Source organism: Mastacembelus armatus, chromosome 20, assembly GCF_900324485.2.
Source record: "Mastacembelus armatus chromosome 20, fMasArm1.2, whole genome shotgun sequence".
In the NCBI taxonomy this organism is placed as follows: domain Eukaryota; kingdom Metazoa; phylum Chordata; class Actinopteri; order Synbranchiformes; family Mastacembelidae; genus Mastacembelus; species Mastacembelus armatus.
Genome location: NC_046652.1, coordinates 15,426,772 through 15,443,667, shown reverse-complemented (window position 1 = coordinate 15,443,667; position 16,896 = coordinate 15,426,772). Strand labels below are relative to the sequence as shown.

The 16,896-nt window shown below is 38.5% G+C and overlaps 1 protein-coding gene across 3 annotated transcripts in view; it reads left to right on the top strand.

Annotated features, from left to right (window-relative positions):
• Window positions 1-16,896, top strand: part of rnf152 (ring finger protein 152) — a 49,328-nt gene that overhangs the window by 18,302 nt on the left and 14,130 nt on the right. For 2 of the 3 annotated variants that reach the window (XM_026292237.1, XM_026292238.1), the window contains exon 2: window positions 7,801-7,890. The exons of the other annotated variant lie outside the window; for it this stretch is intronic. The gene's annotated coding sequence lies outside the window, so the exon portion shown is untranslated. The remainder of the gene's footprint in view (window positions 1-7,800; window positions 7,891-16,896) is intronic. 3 annotated transcript variants of the gene reach the window in all.

Genomic DNA, 16,896 nt, shown 5'->3' with positions numbered 1-16,896 from the left:
CACTTGGCCTGAAAATGGGTGTTTGCATCGCACATGGCTGTGTTACTTAATATCAGACCAGCTTTCTGTGAATAATTATACCCATTAAATCAAACAAAATCTCAGAGTGCGACTGAAGAGGGAAAGATGGTTTCTAGCTGTCATTAACTCAGATATTATTGTAGATTTGTACTTTTTGTTGCAATTAAATTGAGTTGTCTGTGTGGACATGTTCAAAAGCTTTAATGTCAGTGAGAAAAGTCACATATTAACAAGAAGTCTAAAGATCTTGTCATTTATAAGTTCTTAAATAAAAGGATTTGAGCGTCGTCACATCTCTGTGAACTTGTGATAGGCCTTTATCTTTATTTTCTGACATTCTGTTAATATTTTGAGATGAACATAAAATTTGTAAGTCATGAATAATGTTTTTGCTGACTGTACTAAAAATGCATAACTTAGCCCGAGGGAACAGTGAACAGCATGCACCAAGTTATCTTGCAGTCCATCTTCAGTGAAGGCACTTTACGTGCATTTTTACCAAGATGGTGAACATGTGATCTCACTTTGGGTTTTTAGAAGTTATGTAAAGTTTTAACTTTTGCAAAGCTGTAGCTTTATATTATAGTGTCTTGGTTATTGGCCAAGAGGAAATAAGATGTAGGTGAAAGCTTTTCCTTGGAGGATTTGTTCACTTGGCCCTAAAAAGGTAAAAACATTTCAATTGTGCTTAGTGAGGAATTTCTGTGTCAATTTTATTTATTACTATACTTGTGCCAGTTATGTGAAAAGCTTTGGGAATTATAGTAAAGAGCTATTTGACAAAATGAACTTGCTAAAAGATGAGAGACAAAGATTTAGTTGAGAAGTTCTAAATGATTTTTTGGTCTCGTTCCTTTCCTCCTGTCTAAAAGCTTAATGTACAGTATGTGTTTCACTGTTGTATCTCTTATCTCAGATGAGCTGGCTGTGGTCCTTGGGCGCTCCAGTTTCTGTCTCTCATGCTGTCAGCTTCTCTGTTTTCCTGTTGATTGAAACATACCTGCTGTCTGACTCTGCTGCCTGACCGACTCCACACAAGGCTCTGATTTATGACCTCCTGCTGTGAAACTCCTCTCTCGTCTGCTTCCATTTCAGGATTGCTACTTTCACAGGGGAGTCGGTGCATTTCATTCGACATTGACCCTGTAAAACTGGACTTCTTTCCTCTTTGCTCGAGGCTGTTCAGTTTTCACTTGCTGAGTTTGCATTGTGCTCTTCATTGACTGTACTCTGGATCCTTGTTGGCTCCCACTGACTGTGTCTCTGTGATTGTCTGCTGCTTTACGACGAGCTTACTGGATGTCACTTGCATTGATTAACTCTGCGGCCTCATCAGAGCTGCTTGTCCTGTCAATTTCCTCACCAACTGCTCAAGTCATTAACATTTAGGTTAGTGTGCAAAATGCCTCACCAGGTGTTACTGTAACTCATTTTGTTCGCTAGAGTCCATTCACACCTGTTCTGCTGTCAGATTGTGATGTAAAATGTGGCAGAAAGATGGAGAGTCTGTGTTGGCTCTTTGGCAGCTGTTAGGAATTTTTTATTAGAAGCCGGTACGAGGAAATACTGTATATAAAATGACTTATAAATAACAATATTTATAAATAATATTCATATGGCATCACTAAGTCCAAATCTGAACATTTTATAGTTAACATTCTAGCAAATATTTACTTTAAATACTAATAGAAATGATTGTGTAAGCTTTCCAGTTGACTTAGTACCATATGTTTTATTGCCTTTCCAACCACAAACAGTATATATTTACCGTAAATCATTTCCTCAACATTTATTGTTACCATGGTTGATTAAAGTGCCCTAGAGCAGTTGTTTTAACAGTGTGCTACCCTTGGGCAATATTACCACCTGTGTTTTCTCGCTGCATCCATGTTGTGTAGCTGAATTTATGAGGTTATTATATTGTTCCTGAGTTTACCAAGTTTACAGCAGGACTATCAACACACCCAGATACATACTTATGTCCTTCAAAGTTACCTTAAAAATGGATGATGTGGTGTAAAGAGCTTCCGAATATACTAAAAATACCAATATTTTTACACTTTGGAGGTGTAAGGAGTGTAGCCCAACGACTTAAACACTGACTTTGGTGAACAACCAAGTTTTCATCAGGATCTTGGTCTGAATGAGGCAAAAACATAAAGTATATGGCTGAATCTTAACAAAATTACCTCCTGCTATCATTTCCTGAAACACAGTGATTTCACTTGTGTACCTGTGGGAAGCCTTTGGAAGGCCATGTTGCCTGGGCTTATTTGCATTTATTTGAATATTCACTACTCTTAGACTTCACAATAAAGGACAAAGACCAAATGTGTTTTCATGCTTTTTATTTATGAAAAACAGTTAGCCAATATATTTTTCAGAGCAAAGGATTTTTTATAGGCCTTAAAACATCTTTTAATAACTTGTAATTAGATGTATATTATTAGCAAATGTAATGCACTACAGGTTGTCTCACTCACTTGTGTGAAACTTTCTTCTTTCACTCACAATTTGAAAAAAAAATTTTTTTTTTTGCATGCCTGCTGTACCAAAACAGTGATACTATTGAAATTAATGAGGATAATGTCTTGTTTGAGAAATGAAGATCAAATGTTTTTTTTTTTTTTACTAATGTGTCACATTACTAATTGAGTGACAAATAATTTCAGCTGTAATTTGCGCTCTTCTGAGATTATTCCAATCTTTTATTATTTATTATTCAATCTGAATAATAATTTTGTTCAGACTTCTTTTTAGTTTAAATTCAATTTATGTGTAGACAAAAAAAAAGTCATATTCATAAAACATACTTTCTATTTGATAAAACTCCCAATTCTAGCATTGAATTTTCATTATGCTAGTCCTATTTAATACTAATAGGTAATATGTCACACATTTTTGATCTCACCCTGCAAAATGCAGATTAGAATGCAGCCCTTTATTTATTTATCCTGTCAGACTCAGGTTTGGCTGCAGACCAAAAATCAAATTCCTGGAGAGAATATCTAGGACGAATAGGAGAAATGGATTTTACAGCTTTCCCACACATCCTCGGTCATGATGATTTCTGTTTGGTCTATAATGAGATTGCTCTGACAGCTACTGTAATGAATTTATGTGACACAATAGCTTGTGTCACAGTGTGTAGGAATGGGGAAGCACTGGGTAACCATTTTGCATAATATCCTGTTTCCTAACCTCTGCAGGTAGAAGGACACCGTGTCCTTTTGCCTCTGCTCAGGTTTGGGTGTGTTTTTAATGTTGGGTACATGTTGTTGACCACTAAAATGACACTAGCTCTCACTGTCTATTGCAGGTCGTCTAAGGGCTTTGTGATGTTGCTTTGTGTTTTTTTTTTTTTTCCTCAGGATTTCTATCAGTTGTTTTTGTGGAGAAGAACTGTCTGAGAAAGAGAGTACTGTGAAGCTTGTGCAATTTCATTTGAGGTACCTTGAAAGCTAGTGCACATCTGCGGTCTTTGCTTGGACAAAGGTAGCCTATCACATTTGGTCCTCATGAGATGCCATTGAAGGTCGGGCCTGCTTGCTGTGTATGTACAGTCTGAGCATTTGTGTGTTTTATGTTCTCCTTTTCCTATCACTTTCTGCTTGCATCATGCAACGTGCCTGTGTGCACGTGTGTGTACATGGAGGTTCAAAGAAAGCGAGTTACAATACAGATTATGCTTTAAGAGAAAGAAGAGAGGGTACCACTGGAGTTGGAGAGGTGGGTAATCAGTGGTTTGTCATTGATGGTGTGTGTATAATGCCTGTGCAGGTCAAAGGGCGTCATTCAGCTCACAGATCCAGACACAATTAAAAAAAGGCTCTTTTGTCATTTAATTTCACTCTCTTCCACCCACTGTCACTTTAAGCTCTTGTTCACTCTGTCAGCTAGATCATTTTCCTGAGCAGACACCATTTCAGTATAAAAATGATCTTCCTTTGGTTTATTACTGTATGGCACTATGTTTATATGAGGTGTTTACTGTTTTAAAGGGGGTTTATTTGGCCTAACCAACTACTACAAATGCTGTGTCTGCCCAGGTCAGTCAGCTCAGGAGCTCTGCCATTTCTTTGAGGCGAGATAACATCCACCTCTTTGGTCTTTTAGCTGAGACCCTGTTTTGTGCATCCACGTTTATGAATGAGGTCTCAGATCCGCTTCCATGATCTATTAATTTATTATTTTATATCGCTCTACATTTAATTTTATTATATTTATTATATATGTTATTATATAAACTCAGTGTGTGTTAGTCAGGCAGAACTGACTGTAATCAACAAATAGTGAAAACAATGCAGCCTTTGTTGGGTATGCCCATGAGGGTGTGCAGCAGCACAGAATGAAAGCTCAGCCTCAGATGACCTCAGCATGCTTGCAGATCTGTGCGGCAACTTGCTGACAACCTGACACTGGAACAACCACACATACAATGACAGACTCCATCCAAATTTAATCCTGACAAATTGCCACCATGGGTACTGTAGAAATTTTTAAAGCCCTTTATCTGCCTTGTCTGTCCATTCACCAGCAGAAAGCACGAAGCTCAGAGATTCACTTACCAAGCTGTATCCTTCCCAGCAGTGCCCATTATCTTAAGTGTGTGTCGGCAGGATGCTGAATGGTGTACTCTTCTTCATGTACAAATGAGGAGCAAGAGTAATTTCAAGCCTGCCCTTTGTGTGTATATGTTCTGACTCGCAGCCTAGCTTGTTGAAATACTGATGAATAAATGGTGCTGGCAATCCAGTCCAAATTTCCTTGTATAGGATTGTGGGAGAAAACTGCAGGGCTTTGATGTAGGAGCTTTGTCATTATGGGATGTCATAAGGTATCACTGTGCTGTAAGTGTTCTTTCAACACCCACACGCTCTCTAAAGACTGCCAGCCATGTATTTGGCAATATCTGGGGACATTTCCTGTAGGATGATTGGATGATATGATTTTGAAAACTATTTTACATTGGTAATTAGCAATTCAAAGTTCCTCCAGAAAACTGAAGCTAAGGCTGCGTTGGTGTGTTTGTGAATGTGTGTAGAAGCTACGGGCATATGGTGAGAATTATAAGTGTTTACACCTACAGCTGCTTGACGGTCGCCTGTACCATTGTGTAGATTTTATGTTTTTTGTGATTTGTTTGGTCTAGACTGCTGATGGGATGGGATGAAAAACACCTACACTGGGAGTTGGTTGGCATTCAGTGGAGGGGATTAAACCACTAGTTTTACTGTTAATGGCTGACCTGCTTTATCTGAGCTATAATGCCTAGAAACATACTGTGTATCATATTCCTTTTCTTCTCTCAGTTCTGAGATGTTAATTTTGAGTAGTTACACTATAAACTGTTAGTGAGTCTTGACTCCTGGGACTCACCAAATTTGCAGAAGAACAAATTTTCTCTCTCTTATTAAGTATGAAATGTTTAAACACATTAAAAACGCATGTCGTACCTCTAGCTCGAACATGTAGCTTATCTTTAACCTATCTGCAGTTCCCACACAACAATAATCTTTATTAACAGGCCTAAATTAGTTAATTTTCCATCTGTGAAGAGTCCTAAGAGTCCTGGGTGAGACATTGTCATCGGATTAATTTTGTTTGATAGAACTGACAGTAACTCTGAGATCACCAGTGTAGAAATGCTTTCTGTCCTCATGGATTTGTTAGAGGAAGACCCGACCCGTGACTCTGGAGCTGCGTTCTAATCAGACAATCAACCAATTTATGTTTTCGCCAGCCGGAGGTGTTCATACTGACATCAGTCTCTGTGAAATATTCCTCTCCTTGGTTGAGCATCAAATTTGCCCTCAGCCTTGTTGCTGTCTGTCTCACTAAAAGAGATGAGAAGGGGAAAGCAAGAGGGATGGAGGATTTGAAAATAGCCAACGGAAGATGTTACAGCCATTTTTCAGACTCAGAGCTCTAGTAGCTGTTGGCCTCTCAGCTGGCAACCTCCTTTTGGCTCTGCTCAACAGATACAAAAAATACTGCTGCTGACTTTACCTTGGTTTACAGTCTTCTGTCATTAAGCTTCCCAGCTAGTCCTCTATGAAAACTAATTGGTTTATACTCAAATGATGAAAAATTGGAATTATTAGAAAAAGTATGCTTTCCTAAAGTAAAACTGGGACTTTCTGAAGTTATCTTCAAGCATAAAGAGCAAAACATGCTCATCCTGAAATGTTTGCAGTCACTTGCTGTGTAGCACAATTACTTGATCATTATGGCAGAGCAATGTCATTAATCCCTCATTGTTAATTAGGGACAAGAAAAACAATCTATTCCTCTGATTCTCTTGAACAAATCAGCATCATTGCCAAAAAGCTGTGGACAATTCATGGGATGTGGTTGGAGTCCACTTTATGGCCTGGTCGGGAACACTACTGTAATTAGCCTGAGCCTGGTGTTTCATTTTGTCTGACTGAAACACATTTAACTAATCCAGACACATGTGATGTGCATGGCAATAAAGGCAGATCTAGTTTTCAAAAGTGCACATCTGAGGCACATTTAGGGTCATCAGGAAGTTTGGTCCAACCTGGTGCTGTATAGCAGCTTCACCCTGTTTGGTTCAGACATGGGTTTTTTGCCAGACACTTAGACAGACACTTACAATAATCCATCCTGCTAGAGTCGGAGGCCATGGCTGGGTTTCTTAAGATGTTAAATGCTCTGCTATATTGACCATCAAATCTCTGTCTCTCTCTGTCTATTTGGTGCTGAGCATGCAATGTACAGTGGGTTGTCAGGGGTCTGTCTCTGAAGACTGACCAAATACAGTAAATCTGTGGTCCAGACAGATAGAGTGGAATTATGCTATAAAGCTTCTTAAAGCCAAGGGGAGATGCAGATTCAGGTGATAATTCAATGTAGATTATTCAGTTAGGATCACCTGAAGGAAACTGATGTTACTGATTCCTGTTACTGTGTTTCTGTTTTGGATATATAAACTAATGATTTATTCATGAATTATCTTTTTCATTTTGTTGGAGTCAGAATCTAAAAGCTGAGTCATGCCAAGCGGACTTCCTGCTGTTGAGTCAAAACGTTTCATTACTCATCTAAGTGGTTTCTAGGTGGACTATAGAAGTGAGCAAAGATGAGAGTCATTAGGCCCTCACTTAACCTATGAGGATCCATGGAGGAAAAATCTGGTTATTACCTACCTGTCCTTAAAAGGATCTTCAGGAAACACCACATACTTGTCTCAGACTCAATGACGCAGAGACAGAGACTGGTCCACCCAAAAGTCCAAACACCCAGTTTGTGGATCAGAGGGGTCAAAAGAGTTAGAACCCAACAACCCTCAGCTGTGCTCACTAACAAGTCTATTCAGGGCAGGTGTGAAGTGAAACCGACATGGAGGATTAAATTTCACAACAGACATACTTACATTTGACAAGCACCGTCACAAAGGCTTCAAACCACTTTTTGCACATCAGACCGTCTGTATTTAGTACATTCAGAAACAGAGAAGAAGACATTGTAGTTTAGTCCGGTACCGGAAGTTGCTTGATGTCATCCTGGATCTGTATTTTTTCAATATATATTTACAGAAAATATATTTATTTTCCTAAATTTTATTATTTTGGAATTTAAAGGAATTTCATGTTTTTTGTTCTTCCAGAGGTTTTCATTCATGTTTTTCCCCCATTAAAGCAAAAAAACAAAACAAAAAAAAAAAAAAAGGTAATTCCTTAGTGCAGACTTACCAGTAGCAGATAAATACATCAACTGTGTAGTTAAAGTAATGTTCCTCTTCCTTTGTCACAGTTTCTCCACATCTTCAGCACCTGAAACAAGCTAAGACATCTCGGGCCAATTTATCTACTCAGAGAACAGAGGCAATCGAATCATCTTCTGGTAAGAAAGAAAACACACCTCTCTGTTACAGTAATGGGTTTTTTGGATGTCAAAATTTAGTCCACAGAGCTTTTTTCCACAGTGACTGTGTTTTTGGAGAACAGAGTGAAAAGGCAGAAAAAAATCACATACAAAAATTCACTGTGAAAAAAAACCATAATGACGTGTGAATGCATCACATACTTTAATGCATGTAACCTTGACCTATCCATGTTATTACATCATGGTACAGTAATTTAAATTTTTGTTCAAAAGTAGGCATAGGTTCTAGATACATCTTTGGATCTGGTTCCAAGATGGTAAAATATAATACTAAAATACTGTGTTCATTTACAGTTAAATCTACAAATTGTCTTGTTAACATGCAGAGACATTCTGCCAGCGCAGCCTGTAGGGTGGTTGCACAAAAATCCGAGAGCATGAGCAGCGATCCTAGAGCAGAAGTTTTGCTAGCATGCATCAGCGGCCTAAGTGCAAGGAGGAGGAATTAAGCGTGAGCGCAGGAAATTTGTCCAAGCAGCTTTTCAGCAGACTCTGAGTGCGAACGTGGACTGTGTGAGTGTGAGGACACGGTTTTGGGAAAAAGCCTTACTGGCCATATAGTAATTTACTACTGAATTTGCTTGGACAAAGACTGCTCACATCCTCTATATGGATGGTCACACGCAGACTATTTACTATTTATTTAGTTATCTGTCTCATTCCTCTACACCTTTAATGACAGGAGACAGACCATTTACAGTAGTATGGACTACTGAACACACCAACTGGATGTATTTCTGGCCACTCTGATATCTTTATTTTTAAGTTTGTGTTTTAAGTATGAGTTCTGTTCAGTAATAAGACTGGTTATTGCCTGGCAACAGCACACACTCTATCAGCCGGCAGCTTTGTTGTGGTACTTGAACCTCATCGAGTCCTTTTATGTTATTGAGAATGATATTCTCATGTTAATTGGCATTTTAAATCTTGATTGCATTAAATGGAAAGTAGCTGTTATGCATAAGGTTTAGTGGGGTTTTAACTTGATGAGAAATAATGGAAAGGATGTCAGTCCAAAAGGGAATAATCCATCATTTTAACAGGACTCCTACAGGAGAGGAAATTGATATGTGAATTTTAGTACTGTGGGTAATACAGCTGTCATGTGACTCTTAGTGAGGGGTCAGGGACATGTCGACTATATGATGTATTATTGTAAGACTAAGGTGGTGTGTTAGGTAGATTATTGTTGGGATTGCTGTGCAAAGCAGCAATCCCAAGATATGTTCTTCGTTTTTTCTCTTTATTATTCTTTTTTTTATTTTTATTATTATTCCGCCGTTTTTCGGTCGCTATCTAGTCCTACACCGTTCGACGTAGAAACGTCATTCAAACACCGTCGCGTGCAGCTCGATGAGGAGATGGGTGCTTCTACTTTTCTCAGCGATATCTTTCATAATTTCCGAAATATTCCAGGTTTTGTCGGAATTTTTTCTCATAGGAATGAATGGAGAGTACGTTAAAATCTCCTTTCAACTTTGTCCTCTTTGAGCCTTAACTGTGTCAGCATACTTTCAGCTAGAAACACCATTCGACCTTTAAACGGGTCAGAAGGCATTAATCTATAAGTCTTGTATACAGCTTTTTGATATCTATTACGGTTTTTCTTCAATCGCAGTTTAAGTTTTATGGTTTTTTTAGGAAATTTCTGAATTTTACATTGGTGTGTATGGGAGAGGGCTAGAGTGCGTGATGTCATCGCTAGAGTGGGAGAAGCTGTTGAGTTTAGGGAAAATTTTTCTCTCTAACTCGCCGTCACGGCCACAATTTTGACTCTTCATACACCATTTTCTCAAAAGTAGTAGAGATTTTTGTCTTCTTTCAGGCAATGCTGTTTATATTTTTATAGGACCTACGGTTTTTCCACAAGGTGGCCTAACAGACAGAGAGTGACTGCTCAATCTCTCATTCACTCCCATTCTAAAGATCTCTACAATTTTTGGAGAGAAACACAAATGAAGGCTGTTTCTAACTCGCCACCAATCCTTCATTTTTTGGAATATCTTCACAAAAAGTGGATCAGTCTCTTTGTTGAAGCCTCCTGGCACTGTTAGTGAAAGAATTATATTGATAGCACTTATAGTTTTTCTGTAATCCTCCATTTTGTAAGGTGAAGTTTTCTCAGTTTCTCCACTCAGCGTGTGTAAAGTGCTGTCACTCCCCCTCTCACTCTGGCCTTTGATCACCATAGCAACTACTCAACACAAAGCAGCTCATTGCGCAATAGCAGCATAGCATCTGTCTGTGGTTGGTAATTAAGAATGACTGGCTGCATAATGTCCACTGCTGTTTCACATGGTGACCACTCTGTACCACCCTCCCCACCCCCCCACCCTCACCCCCACTCTGGGCATAGGTCACCATAGCAACAGCTCAACACAAAACAATAGCAGCTGTCTGTGATTGGTAATTAAGAATGACTGGCTGCCAAATGTCCACTGCTGTTTCACATGGTGACCACTCTGTACCACCCTCCCCACCCCCCACCCTCACCCCCACTCTGGGCATAGGTCACCATAGCAACAGCTCAACACAAAACAATAGCAGCTGTCTGTGGTTGGTAATTAAGAATGACTGGCTGCCTAATGCTGTTACACAAGGGCACCATTCTCAGTTATTTAGAGCATTTTACTCTGTGGCTGTTTTACATGTCAGCCATGGTGTCATCTCCCAGCAGGCCATGTTTGGACTTTCAGAAGAAAAGTCTAGTCATATATAGGAAGATATTACATTTTTGTGAATTTTAAGGAATATTCAAAATAAAGTCCAGATTCTTGTACAAGGTCCCAAGAGTCTCCTGCAGCACTTTGTCCTTTCAAAATAAAAGCCCTGAAATAGCATTTTCTCAATAGAACAGCCCTGAAACAGCAACTCAATATTAAAATGGACGTTACCTATTGGCATACAGCTTCAGGTACCAAGTGAGGCCATTTTCCATGTCAGCCATGGTTTCTGACATGGTGAGACTTTCACAATAAAAGTCTACAGTTATTTATAGTAAGTTATTACATTTTTGTAAATAGTAAGGAATATTCAAATTAAAGTCTAGATTCTGGAACAAGGTCGCCAAGAGTCTCCTCCAGCACTTTGTCCTTTCAAAGTAAAATCCCCGAAATAGCATTTTCTAAATAAAAAAGCCCTGAAACAGAAACTCAATATAAAAACGGACGTTGGTTATTGGCATACAGCTTCAGGTACCAAGTGAGGCCATTTTCTTTGTCAGCCATGGTTTCTGACATGGTGAGACTTTCACAATAAAAGTCTACAGTTATTTATAGTAAGTTATTACATTTTTGTAAATAGTAAGGAATATTCAAAATAAAGTCCAGATTCTTGTACAAGGTTCCAAGAGTCTCCTGCAGCACTTTGTCCTTTCAAAATAAAAGCCCCGAAATAGCATTTTCTCAATAAAAAAGCCCTGAAACAGCAACTCAATATTAAAATGGACATTACATATTTGCATACAGCTTCAGGTACCAAGTGAGGCCATTTTCCATGTCAGCCATGGTTTCTGACATGGTGAGACTTTCACAATAAAAGTCCACAGTTATTTATAGTAAGGTATTACAATTTTGTGAATTGTAAGGAATATTCAAAATAAAGTTCAGATTCTTGTACAAAGTCCCAAGAGTCTCCTGCAGCACTTTGTCCTTTCAAAATAAAAGCCCCGAAATAGCATTTTCTCAATAAAAAAGCCCTGAAACAGCAACTCAATATTAAAACGGACGTTACCTATTGGCATACAGCTTCAGGTACCAAATGAGGCCATTTTCTTTGTCAGCCATGGTTTCTGACATGGTGAGACTTTCACAATAAAAGTCTACAGTTATTTATAGTAAGTTATTACATTTTTGTAAATAGTAAGGAATATTCAAAATAAAGTCCAGATTCTTGTACAAGGTCCCAAGAGTCTCCTGCAGCACTTTGTCCTTTCAAAATAAAAGCCTGTTTATAGCATTTTCTCAAAATAAAAGCACCCTCACTACAGTCGGTATTTCTCGATTATCGCAATCGGTCGATTCAAAACGTGCTTCGGCGACGCGGTCTACCTCGAGCTTTTCGCGGCGATCGGCAATCCCAACGCAATTTCTTCAGAAATTGCATCGTCTAGTTATTATTATTATTATTATAAATTCATTTTAAGGAAAACCTGTCCCAGATTTACTGGTGGTAGCTTCTTAAAGATTTTGGCTGTTAATCACACACAAGCATTTTTTTATGTTCATTTGATTTTCAAGGAGTAACGAGCGAGACTTTCTGACATTTTAAACACTAGACAGTCAATTACTCATTAAAGAACGTAACTGTCAGATGTCTGTCAGTTGCAACCTTACAGGACTTTATACATCCTTGCCTGAGGATTTCTCATAGACTGCATATAAAGATAAATCGTCACCAATTCCTGCCACTATGCAAAACCCACACCAATTTGTGCAAATACATTCTTTTGCCTTTCTGGTGCATTTTGCATCCAGATTCTCTGCAGTAGCGACCAAAAGTTTAGCTGCGGTGTCAGGTGGCCAATTAAAACTGTCAATCACCTGAAATCATCTCATTTCATATAAACTATAGCTTCAGGGCAGCAGTCACATCATTCATCTAGGTTTTCTCTATGAATTATTTGACAGGCAGAAAAACTGAAGCAGCAATATAAATGAAAACAGTTTTTGAAATTGTATTTTAAAACTGCATTCCAAGACATAAACGAAGACAGCACATCACAGTTGATATATTAACAAATTATGTTGACATAGATGAACTAGTGAGAGAGTCTGAGCTTAAGCTACTTTACCCAGTTTTACCTGTTTGTTTGTAGATACTCTGTTGTTTGCAAACTTCAAATTCTCAAAATACAGAGTAAAGCATTTTATAGTTTGAAAGAGGGCGGTAACAACCTTAAAGAGTATAAATTAAGATTTTATATCTTTTAAATAGCCTTAAACTCTAAATATTTTTTTTTCTCTGCATTTATTTCAGATTAAATTGCAGCGATTGATGCTTGAGACAAAATGATGAAGGCATTCCTCAGATCTGGAGTTAAACATGTTTGCACATAAATAGTTCATTATTCAATACTTTTAGTGAAACTGGCATTAAAATTCAGAGAAGTAGGCAGTTAGTCAAACTGTAATCCTGGAGAGAGGCTTATCCATGGTATCCTCAGGCTTCCTACTGATTCTCTGTGCCTCACTCCATGAAAACACAGATTTGTCTGCGTGTGGTGGGGTGAGATTGCTTTGTCGAGTAGATGATAGCACCTTCCTCATTTGTTTGGCCTTAGCCATTAACATGTTAGTGTGCCAGCAAAGACACTGAACTGTTGATGGCAACAAGGTGACATCAAACAACTTGAGGCAACTCTAAAAATGTGTGGTGTCGTCACTTTGTCACCTCTACGTCTTTTCTCTGAGAACCTCGGAGCAAGGTTTTGTCAAAACACCTGCGATGTGACAACTTGTGTCTCCTAGCAACATGCTAGATCTCCCGTCTGTGGTTCAAATTGACTGATAGACTCTTGAAAGTGTTAGCTTGCAGCATTGCCGTAAGTGTGATAGATGTATGATACGAAGTTATGTGTGATGAATATATAAACAGGTGGTCTTTGACCATCCAGAAGTGTTTTTCCCTCCTTCAGTGTGTACCTGCTGAGTTTTCTAAAAACCCAAGTGGAATATATTTGTGATGTTTAAACCGAATTGTTAGGAACAAACTTTCAGGCACAGGCACACAAACATCTATGTATATGCCCACACACACTCCTGCTGTGCTGCTCGCTGATGTGCAAATCATCCTTCATGTAGTCAGAGGAACAGAGGTTGGGATGCATTTGCCGCCTGCTGTGTCTCCCCGCACTGGATAGATGCACAGTATTAAAACTTGTCCTCTCAGGTAACAAATGAGTTTGAGTTAACAGTTCCTATCAAACAACAAAAAGCACAAACCCATATGGCAGATACATTCTTAAAATCTGACAAACCAAATCACAAAACTCTCATTCTCATGTCTTTTTAGAGCCATCTCCTCTGGAGAAGCAGAGCTCAGAGGCCTGTCTTTAACTGTAAATCTTATCAACCTCTCTGTGGTGAACTCTTTCATTTAATAAGTGAACTGAAGTGTTTCATTCCACAGTGAGATATACTCCATTTGAAGAAATGAGAGCTGCTCTTGCAAAATGATATCGGGCATCAGAGGAAAAAGCACATTATAGTCAGCAGTGAAAGTTATGAGCCATCATAAAATCACTTTTGGTTAGGAAATATTTTTCAAGGAAGTCACCTGTGGTTTTGAAATATGTTGTAATATGTAAATGTAAAATAATTCCTGTTTTGAAATTTGATATAAATGTTGACAGCACCCTTGTATCACAGTTAATAGTTTTTTAAATTTTTTTTAATAATCTATATTTACATAGTTTACATAAGCAGCCTGGTTCACAGATTGTCTTAATTAAAAGTGACAGTGCTATTTAAAGTCTGGGCAGAGATTCTATGCTTGTCTTTATTTAAATTTGTAGATGGAAATCAGGCCACAGGCTGCTGAAATCACTGCATTCACCCTTTTCATCTGCTTTGAAAATTGCACAATTTCTCAGTATAGAGAGGGAGGAGAGGGCCAGTGTTTGTTTTGCTCTGTGACTTCACTGGCTTGATGGGATGGTGTAGGAGCTGCAATATGTGCATGTGTGAGCTTATGCATTCAGATACTGTATATTCCTACAAGAAACAAAGCAGTGAAACTTTAAAGACAGAAGACGAGATCTAGAATATATGTTTACTGTAAGAAATAAAATGGAAATTAGCTTGTCAGGATGAAAATGTGTTAAAAAAAAGATAATGAGTTTAAAAAAAATATCTTGGCATAAAATGGCAAACAAATTTTGTAGGCAGTGTGTAAAATCAGCTGGCAGCATTGTGATTAAAAATGAGTTTTAAATAATACATTTGACAAAATTGCATATGATGGAAAATTTCAGCCCTATAACATCTCAAAGTCTAATTCTTATTATTGATTTACTGTTTTTGTGATGTGTTGCAGCTTAAAACTTTAGCATATTCACCACAATGAACCCTGCTGTTTCTGTGCCTCTGTGTCTCTATGTCCCTCAGTGGCTGTGGCTGTAGGCATGAAGTTTTCAGGTTATCCATCTATCCGCCCATTCCACTCTTGTGGATGCAAAATCTCAGGAATGTCATGAGGGAATTTTTTCAACTTTTGACCAAAACTGGCTCTGTGCCCTCTGTGGACTTTCACTTGTAAAAAACATATTTACATCATGTGATATTCGTGAAACTCATTGTTTGAATCGTCCTTGTGGCCTTACAAACAGTTTCTTGCTGATAAAACATTTGCTAAAAGCCAATTTCACTGAAAATTTTTAAAACTTACATCGTTTACATTCATGTTTACACTTCCACAGTCTTCCACAGGGTTAGGGTTAGGGTCAGAGTCAGGGTTAGGGTTAGGGTTAGTCTTCCTCATTGCCTTTACTGGCTACTGTGGTTTTTTTGGCACGTAAACCATCTGTAGGTCGGTGGAACAGTGTGAAAACATACAGGAACGTATACTGCATCAAGCCCGTGGCAGTACATGGGCACGTATGTCCTTGTACAGCTGAGTAAAGAAAACGGTGCCTGCATTAAAACATTGCCCCATGATGTTACTTCACCGCAATTAAAGAATGACAGAGCAAGTTTTACCAGTCCAGACAGCTACTGGATTCTGGTCTATTAAGCTGGACAAGTGCTGTGCCTCTTATATAACGGATTTCTTGTTTCATGTTGAGTTGAGTTGAATATAAAAACTCCACTTGGGACTGATTATTGATTTTAGACACATTCACGATTTTCTATTGTAAAACTATTATAGCTTCACAGAACAAACAAGCTCAGCTTAACGTTGGGAGTGAGAAGAGATATCTTTGGAAAATCTTTCTGAGGAAACTTAATTTTGTGTTGCTTGACTTGTTTTTTTTAAATGTGAGCAGTTGTGCAATATAAAAAGATGGAAGAAATTATCCAGATCTATAACGAGGACAGTTATCAATACTAAAGTCAATACAATACTAAACCAATAGGGGATGTGTTTTTCTAGTTAACTTTTTGTGCACCTAACGAAATAGGCCACAGATGCATTGTTTTCAAATGTCAGCATTACACAGACAGATGTACAAAAGCTTTTTCTGGCTAAAAGTCTGGTAAGATCTTGTAAACCAGACAGTAACAGTACTAAATTTTGTTTGCACAACTGTCGACTCAAATACAATGTTATGCATTTAGTCTCTCCTTAGAAGTAAGTTGTTTCTGTGTTTTCCGATGTTATATTTGTTAGTCATAGAGAACATTGTTCTTTTTGACTGAAGAATTTATGGCCCAAATATGAAATTCAGTCATTCTTGCCTCTCCTTTCTATTTTGTGGATTTTTTTTTGTCATTGAATCAGTAAAATACTGGCGCTATAGAATGAAATCAAGTATCCGGAGAGATGTGCTTGATAAACACAACTGTCCTCTGGTTGTCTCCTCTGGTTGTCTCCTCTGGTTGTCTCCTCTGGTTGTCTCCTCTGGTTGGGCGACCTCCCATTGGTGCAGGCGTTAGTGTGGCGGCTGGTCATGCTTCAGCAGATCTGTAGGGGGCTGAGCCCATCCAGAACACCTGCCATTTCTGACGCTTGCTGGCTTTTCAAGCTGGAAATTGCCATAATGTGTCCTGCAGTGGTCGGCTGCACAGGACTGTATCAGCAGCTCCATCTGTGCTGAGCCCACACACCCGTGCACACACACACACACACACACACACACACACACACACACACACACACGCCACCACAACAACAACGACATACAATGCAACACATCACACTTGTTCACAGAAAACTACACACAAACATACATTATACTGTGTTTTATTTACATACGTAACAGACACGTATAATGTAAATTTAATTAACCAGCCCTCCTAACAGCAT